Here is an 8,558-nt window from a genome sequence, read left to right on the forward strand (position 1 = left end):
ATCTGTTGTTACAAATTCTGATGAACTTTGGAAATGCTTGTATGATATTGCAGATAAAAAATGTAAAAGAACTTAGATCATTGACCTCTCTGTAGAGATATGGATTCACTTTAATCTGACAGTATAGCAATAGATTATTAAGCAATAGATGTGGAGAGAGAGAGAGAGAGATATAGGGAATTTCTCAATTCACTTTAATCTGTCAGTATAGCATTAGATGTAGAGAGAGAGAGAGAATTTTTCCCTCAAAGGGAAATTATTTTTTCCCTCACTCGATATCCACCCCCCTCATCTATACTGGTGAAGGGGAAGGGAAAATCTATTTGAGAGAGAGATATCTCTCTCTCCTTCTTCATCCCCCCGTCCTCACTGGGAGAGGGGGAGAGAGAGAGGGAGATTAGATTAGATTAGATTAGATTAGATTAGATTAGAGTGAGAGGGAGAGAGAGTGAGTGAGAGAGAGTGGAGTGGGAGAGGGAAAATCTATTTTTAGAACTCCCCCACCCTGTAGTGGGAGGGGGGGAGAGGGATGGGAGAGGGGTGAGAGGGGGTGATGGGATTGGTGTGGGGAAGAGTGGGGAGGGGGATTTTGAGCAAAAAAGTGGCTTCTCACTGTCAAATAATAACTACTGGAGAGTTTTTTGGAATGGAAATGAATTTGTTGGAACCAGTAATTGCAAGCAAAGTTATGATGAAATTGTAGCATGGTGTATAATGTTGAGGGAAATGAGAGAAGGGATATTGAGTACTATGTGAAGTGGAAGCAAGGAAGCAACACAGGGGAGGAGCTAATGTAAAGTTGGGAATTAGAAATTAACGAAAAGTTATAACAGATTCTAGTTATCCAATGAAAATATATTGAGATATGGTCAAGTTAGACTATAGGTTGAGTTAAGTTGAGTTGTATAATATTAGGTTATGACAAAATTATTGAGACTTTGTTAATTAGGGAAGTTGAGAGGAGTTCATAGAGTTTTTATCATTATAAGAGAAAGGTACAAAACAGAAGAGAAAGGGCTTGGAAATGGACAGTTGGTAGTAGGAAGTTTACACATGAATGAAGAGGAGAATCACTAGATCACTTGTAGCACATAACAGAAGACACTTTAAAGTTTTTAATATAAATTGAAACAAGAGACACAAGATATAAATAGATTGAAAACACTTTAAAACTTACATTAGAAATAGGGAAATTTTCGGAAACTGAGTTTCCTTTAGAGATGTGTCGTTCGGTCATGACCCATTCGAATTGAACGGGTCATTAAGGTGAACGAGTGATCCGGATCACATTTATTCAAAAAACCCATTCATTTGACCCGTTCATAAACTGGGGTAAACTGTTTTTACTGTCTTTACACACCAACTGTGGTGGACTTTTTTTTTTTTTTGCTTGTTTATAGTAAAGCTTTAGAAAATCAACCGTTCAATTGAACGGGTCTTTTTGAATGGTTTGTGGCAGTGAACGTGAATGACTGACCCGAATCAGTAAAGTGATCCAAACTTCCCATCTCTAGTTTCCTTCCTCAACCGAGCAGACTGCAGTTTGAAATCAAATGGTCGTGTGACCACAGAGTATGCACAGAGAGTCAATTGTAGCAGCGGAGACCACAGAGTACGCACAGAGAGTCAATTATAGCAGCAGAGACTACAGATCACGTGGTGCAGATGGATGTAGAGAAAAAGGGTACAGATTCAGGGGACATTATGGGGAATTTAGGGGTTGGTTAAAAACGGGATATTTGAGATTTGAGTGGGTTATGAATAAGGAAAGGTGTAGCTTATGAATTGATAGAAAAGGGGAGATTAAAAATTAGAAATCAAAAAAGAATTAGACTAAAATTTGAGAAAGGAATTGTAGAATATATACAGTTGAACCTCTCTATAACAAACCTCAAACCTCCACTCAACGAAATCCTCTACACAACAAATTTTTACCTGGTCCCATGACATTTTTGAGTTTTAGCTGCTTATTCACCTCTATGTAAAGAATTTTGGACCTCTCAACAACAAAGTTTTCTCTTGACTTTAACATTCAAAGTGTAGTGTGTATTGGAAGCAGACGGTTATTTCCAAGGAATTGTTTAGTTTCAGCAGAAAGGTCAATAGACTAAAAATAATGGCAATTCAGGTAGGAAGAAGATAGGGTGGTAGACAGTTAATAGAGGGTGAAATACATGTCAGAAATTGAATGCAAGCTACTGGATATTAAATTCCAAGAACTTGTCATTATTGTAGACCAAGCAGGTGAACGACTGGTACTGGACTCCCTCATTCTTGCTTTTGTCACAAATTTCATTTCTTTGAATACTGAATATGATGATGATAGCTGTGACGGAACCTGAGGAGAAAAACCGTCAGATCAAGAAGTTCTAGAGGCTTTCAAAATTATCAGGCAAGGATCAAAACTGGAAAATAGTGTAACAGACATGTCTGACTGTTTGAATAGATGTGAGTCGTTTATCAAACATGATTTTTTATTCAAATGCAAAATTGAACCGAAAATTACTCACTTTTTCAAATATGAAACATTAAAAAATAGGAAAGTTGATATTTATAGTGAAGTTATTGACAAAATAACCGTATTTCGCGTTCCATCTAATAGTAGTGTAAAGAGTTGAAAAATATTGCTACAGAGTATGTACTTTGATTAAACTCCACTAATAGTACAAATCAAGCTTTCTGAAAATAAATTGGTGAGTTTACCTACTTATTACATTCTACAAATATTCAAGAAACATGTTTTTTTCCAATCAGCATGAAATTTCAAATTTCCATATTAATATTGACCTAAAAGGTACTCTATCTTAATTTGTGATGATATGTTCTATGAACCATATTCATTTATTTACTGCCATGATATGATATTATAAGATCCATAGGATTGTAGCAGATTTATTGACAGAACCTCTCAATAACAAATACCTCTCTGCAGCAAATTTTTTCTTGGGATAATCGACTTTGTTATACAGAGGTTCAACTGTATATGTTGACTTAAAAATTTGCGGATGGATGAATATGGTAAATCATCAACCAGGTAAATCCGATAAGTGGTTTCACTTACATTCTGATGTTTCATCATTATCTCAAATTACATCTTCGGAGCACAGGTAATCTTACACTGACTCCTGCCTGTGCTTCAAAATTCTTCCTTGTGGTCGAAGGGAGTACATCCACCCCTCTCCTTCCTACATGTGTTCAGCCTGGCACTGCTGGGTGAATGAAAATCCCAGAGAAGTGTCTGGCTTTTGTGATGTGTTTGTTGTGTTCAGATTGATTTTCCAAAGAGAAGAGATATTTGTACTGTCATCCCTCTTGTTAAGGCTACCTTGTTCCTCTATTTCCAAAGCCTCTCGTACAATCCTAACCTGAAAATCTTCAATGTTGGCTATTTGTTTAGAATTTTTTAAGTTTATTTTGTGCTCTGTGTTCTTTCCGTGGTTGTAAAGAGCTCAGGTGGATTGTTTGTTTTTTATGCTCAGTTTGTGTTCCTGTATCCTGGCTGATATTCTTCTATTAAATTTGTTTGGCCTACATACATATTGTCAAAATTCAGGCAGGGGATGCTGTAAATGCCTTGATTTCCTACCTCTGATCTCTGGATGGGTTACTTTAGAAATTTTGAAATAGTTTGGATGGGTTTGTAGACTGGTTTGATTTGATGTCTTTTCAGTTTTCTTCCAAGTGGTACCCTTGATGTATGGAAGGGGGACAGTTTTTTCAAATGCTTTCTCTCCCTTGAGTTTTTCTTCAAGTTTTGGGGGTGTCAGTTGTTTTTTCAAATATTTGTCAATTATACTACCATTGTAACCATTACTCTCCAGTATGGATTTGATTGTCTTGATCTCCTCTTCTTTGCTTTTTTTGTCAGTGAGATGGAGAGATCACAAGATTAGAATATTGACTACAGAGAAGGAATGTGCAGGGTGATGATGAGATAGTGCATTGAGGTATGTCATACCTATACAAATAGATCATACACATCATATCTCCTGTACACAAATGCAAACAACATGTATGGCTGGGTGATGTGTCAACCACTCCCATGCTGGAAATTCCAGTTGATGGAGAAATATGAGTTGAAATGGTGAATAGAGGTATTGATGGTGCTGGAGATGTTCAAAAGATTGGTTACATCTTGGAGGTGGATGTTGAGTACCCTGCTGAGCTACACGACTCCCTCAACTTTTCCCCATTCTTAGCTGATAACAAAAAAACGCCAAAATCAGGATCATTGAGATTTATGACAACTCTAAGCAGCTGTGAATGATATGTATGTCATTACTGCACCCTCAAGGAAGCAGTACAACATGAATTGAAAATCATCAAAGTTCATGAAGGTGTAAGGTTTGAGCAGGAGGACTTTCTGCTGAACACCATGCCAAACACCAGACTTCAACAACAGTTAAGGAAAAAAAATTGAAAAAAAATTCTTCAAACTTATGAAAAACACAGTTTTTAGCAAGATGATAGAGAATGTTCGGAAGCACATGGACATGGAGCTTGTCAACAATGAGAAACGTCTAAGGAAACTGATTGCCCAACCAACCTACAAGGACCGGATCATCTTTGGAGAGAACATTTGTGCCATGATACTGTACAAGGAAATTTTGGTTTGACAGTGTCGATGTCATTAGCAAGACATTAATGTACCAGTTTCACTACAATGTGATGGAACCTACGTACAAAGAGAGCCTGCAACTGCTTCACCAGGATACTGACAGCTTATTCCACATTGTGAGAACTGAGAACCTATACAACTACATCATGAACAACCAGCAACTGAAAGACACCTTTGATACATCTGAGTATCTGACCACCCATGCTATTCGGACACAAACAAGATGGTACTTGGAAAGTTCAAAGATGAATATGCAGGCAGAGCTCCTCATGAATATGTAGGTCCATGATCAAAGCTGTATGCCTGCAGATGCTTCACCAAAGATCCAAGTCAATTAGAGAGTGGTTTGATAAAGAAAGCTAAAGGACTGAGGAGACCAATACTTAGACAAGAACTGTTGAAATCACACCCAGATGCTGAACGATACATCACCTTTCAGGACTACCTCGAATGCCTACATGAGAACAAAGACATCTCTAGGGAGCAGGGGATGTTTGGTACTGGAAAACATCAAATTATGACTTTGGTGCAGAAAGAGAAGGCACTAAGCAATACTGATAAAAAGAGACATATATTGGATGATGGAGTTCATACTTTGGCATTTGGACATCATTCTCTTTCATGTCAAAGGAGTAATGATGATGAAGAAGTTGATGAACCATCCACAAAAAGGCTATGCCAGAGTGATAATGAGTAATAGCTATCATTGGAGAACTGAACATTGAATAGATAAAAATGAGCTCTTAAGAATGTACTTTAGATACTGATGAAGATTAATCATTGTTATAAATATCAATGCTACTGTCAATTGCTGCTATACATCAATGCTATCAATGTCATTGAACTCATGAGAGTCAATGCTATACATTTTATTAGAGAACTGAACTTAGGTATAGATGAAAATGAGCTCATACAGTATGTTCTTTGGATACTGATAAAAATTAATCATTGCTTCAAATAGCCATTGAGATCAATGCTATCAATGTCAGTGAACTCATGAGAGTTGTATAAAAGGAGTGGACATTGTTTCATCATATTCAGTCAATGAAAATCTTGTGAGAAGAAGTAGAGAGCAGTCATTACAGTTCTATCTTGCTGCGCAAGGCTTCTACCACACTGGTGAGAGTGATACAGTATGCTGCGCATCTTGTCACATTTATAATAGTCATTGGACAGAGTCTGATAATTCAAGAGAAGTCCATAAACATGTCAGCCCAAATTGCAGATTCATGAAAAAAGAAAAACAGAAAAAAGTGGAGGGGATGCTAAAAAAGATGTGTCATATATTGTGTGGGAGGAAGTAAGGATGAGGTGGAAGCTATCAATTAGCATTCTACAATCATGGCACCCACAAGCATCTACCAAGCATCGCTCTACCTTGTGCTAGCACTCAGTGTCAGTGCACTGGATCCAAAGTACAGGATGGAGGAATTTCTCACATCAAGGAAACACAGCCTGGATAATTATGTAGAACATCTATCATATGCGACAGTGCATGCTAACATCTGGGATTCCTGCTCTAATGGGTAATCAGTTAGCGATTGATCAAATTTACAGTGATGTCAGAGACTGGTACATGAATTTGGTGGGGGAACGAGCTGTGGAGGGGCTCTCTGTAAACGAGTCCACTGCCCATACAATCTGCACACCTGTCTCCACCCAATATTCACATCTCTAGACATTCTGGAAGCAGTCATTGCAAGGTCAGTTGAGGTCTGTGCACTGTGCTGTGAAGAACCAGCATCTGCTGCTGCTGCAACAACTACTACTACTACTACTACAACTCCAGTGAGTACTGCAACTGCTACTATCACTCCTGCCACTACCACTGTGCCAGACCTAGTACCAACATCTGCCTGCAGTGGAGCAAGCAGATATGTGTGAGTGTGGTGACTGTCTATTAGTAACCAGCAACCAATGGATCATACAACCATTCCTGAACTTTGGAGATAAGGACCCACCTGAAGTGTTTGGAACGGCTCAAAACTTCTTGGAGACATTGACATACAGTATATCTCCCATGACACCAAAGTGTCAAGCTGCACCGATCTATGCAAGGGAGCGGTCATCTTGAAATTTGTTTTCAGCAGAGGATTTTGTGAAATAAGTGATTGACTAGGAGAATTGTATCACTGGATAGTTGTTGATATATTGGACTGAAATTATCTTTGTGCACTATATACATATATGTATATATATATATATATTATGAGTACATGCTTATGGTCATGTATATTTTCATGAGTACAGTTTAAATAAACATTAAGTAATACCACAATTGTTGTACATTTATTCCATACAACCTTCAGCTTCTAGAGTAAGCACTCTTGGCACAAGGTGTGAGATGAAGCTAGCTTCATATTACATCCTATACTGTTAGACATTTAAGATAGATTCAATACAATAGGAAGCATCCTACTCTGATAAACTAGTCTTTATCATACCATGCAGGAAGTTGGATAATCATGACTTTGAAGATGGTTGAGGTCAACAACTTGCTATCATCATGCTCTGTTCAACATGATGCCTTTATAAATGCTAATTAACAAATTCATAATTTCAGTATGGATAAGACAGTGATATTGTGAGAGCTGCACAGACAAACTTGTTGGAAATTTCTGACAAGAAAAGTTACAGTCAAAGGTCTTGATGATAGTAGAATAAAAAGGGGAAGTTAGAATTAAAATCAGCTGTTTTCCCCGGCGCTCAGTGTCCAAGTATTGATTTCACTCACAGACACACACAAATATTTGATATACATCTAATAGGCTATTAAAATATAATAGCTATTGATTTCCACCTTGGTTTGTGAAGTGCATAAGCAAGAGAAAGAGAGGAAGAGAAAGGGGGTAATAGCATAGCTCTGTCATTTTCCCTTGACATACAATTACTGTAGTGCTTTCAGTTGGTGAGCAAGAGAGACACTAGAAGGAAGGCATTGGTAGTTTGTGATTTGTGGCATTCTCGTTAAGCAAGATTCTGAAGTAAATTTGATTCTGAGGTTGTTGAGAGTTGTTGTTGTTATAGAAAATAATATGAAAATATTTTCTTTCTATTTATAATATCTTTAACAAGTTTTGTAGTGTCGGAGGAAGAAGGAGAATCATCCATATTTCTGTCAAGAGCGGATTTAATAAGAAATTTGGTATATCAAAACACAAACAGAGGGGTAAGCCAATTTCATTCAAGCATCTTCTATCTTAATATTATTTTTAATCTTAGATGTAAATATCATCATAACTTCTGATGATAAATAAGAAACAATAGTTTTATTGTATCAAACTATGAGAAATGCATGAATTGTGAACACAAATTCTTATTCGAATCTTGAAATTGCCATGTGTCTGGCAGAAATAGTTTCTCGTCAATGTTCAAATGCAATTACCGTATGTTTTCATTCAATTATATACATTGAATGCTGTTAATTTTCGGATGTGAATGTATTAAGGATTTACAATAATAAGACCCAATTATCACTAGGCTGTGAAATTATGAATTTACGAACTATGGTAATTATTGTTGTTATGTGTGTAGGCCTACTACATACACAAAACTCAATTTTAATACCAATGGTATACCTTTAATCAATTAATATTTCTTTAGCTAGTTGTGATTGTAGAAAAATCTGACATTGTGATAATACCATTTAAGTTTAATAAATTATTCTTATTCCAGGTTTTAACAGTAACAGACATTATTGATAGGCCTATCATGGTTGATTCACAATTGGAAGTTTTGAATGAGGAAGTATTCCTGCTTGATGGAGAAAGATACAAAATCATGGATAATGTTGAAATACAGGTAATAACTTTGTAAAATTTATTAGCCTACTTTAATTTCCAGGCAAATATTTGTCATAATTATTCAGCCTATAACACTTAGCCTATAATCTAGGCTATGCGTATCTGTTATCAACTGTACTATTGGATCGAGATCTAAG

The sequence above is a fragment of the Nilaparvata lugens genome, chromosome X (genome assembly GCF_014356525.2).
Source record: "Nilaparvata lugens isolate BPH chromosome X, ASM1435652v1, whole genome shotgun sequence".
NCBI lineage: Eukaryota > Metazoa > Arthropoda > Insecta > Hemiptera > Delphacidae > Nilaparvata > Nilaparvata lugens.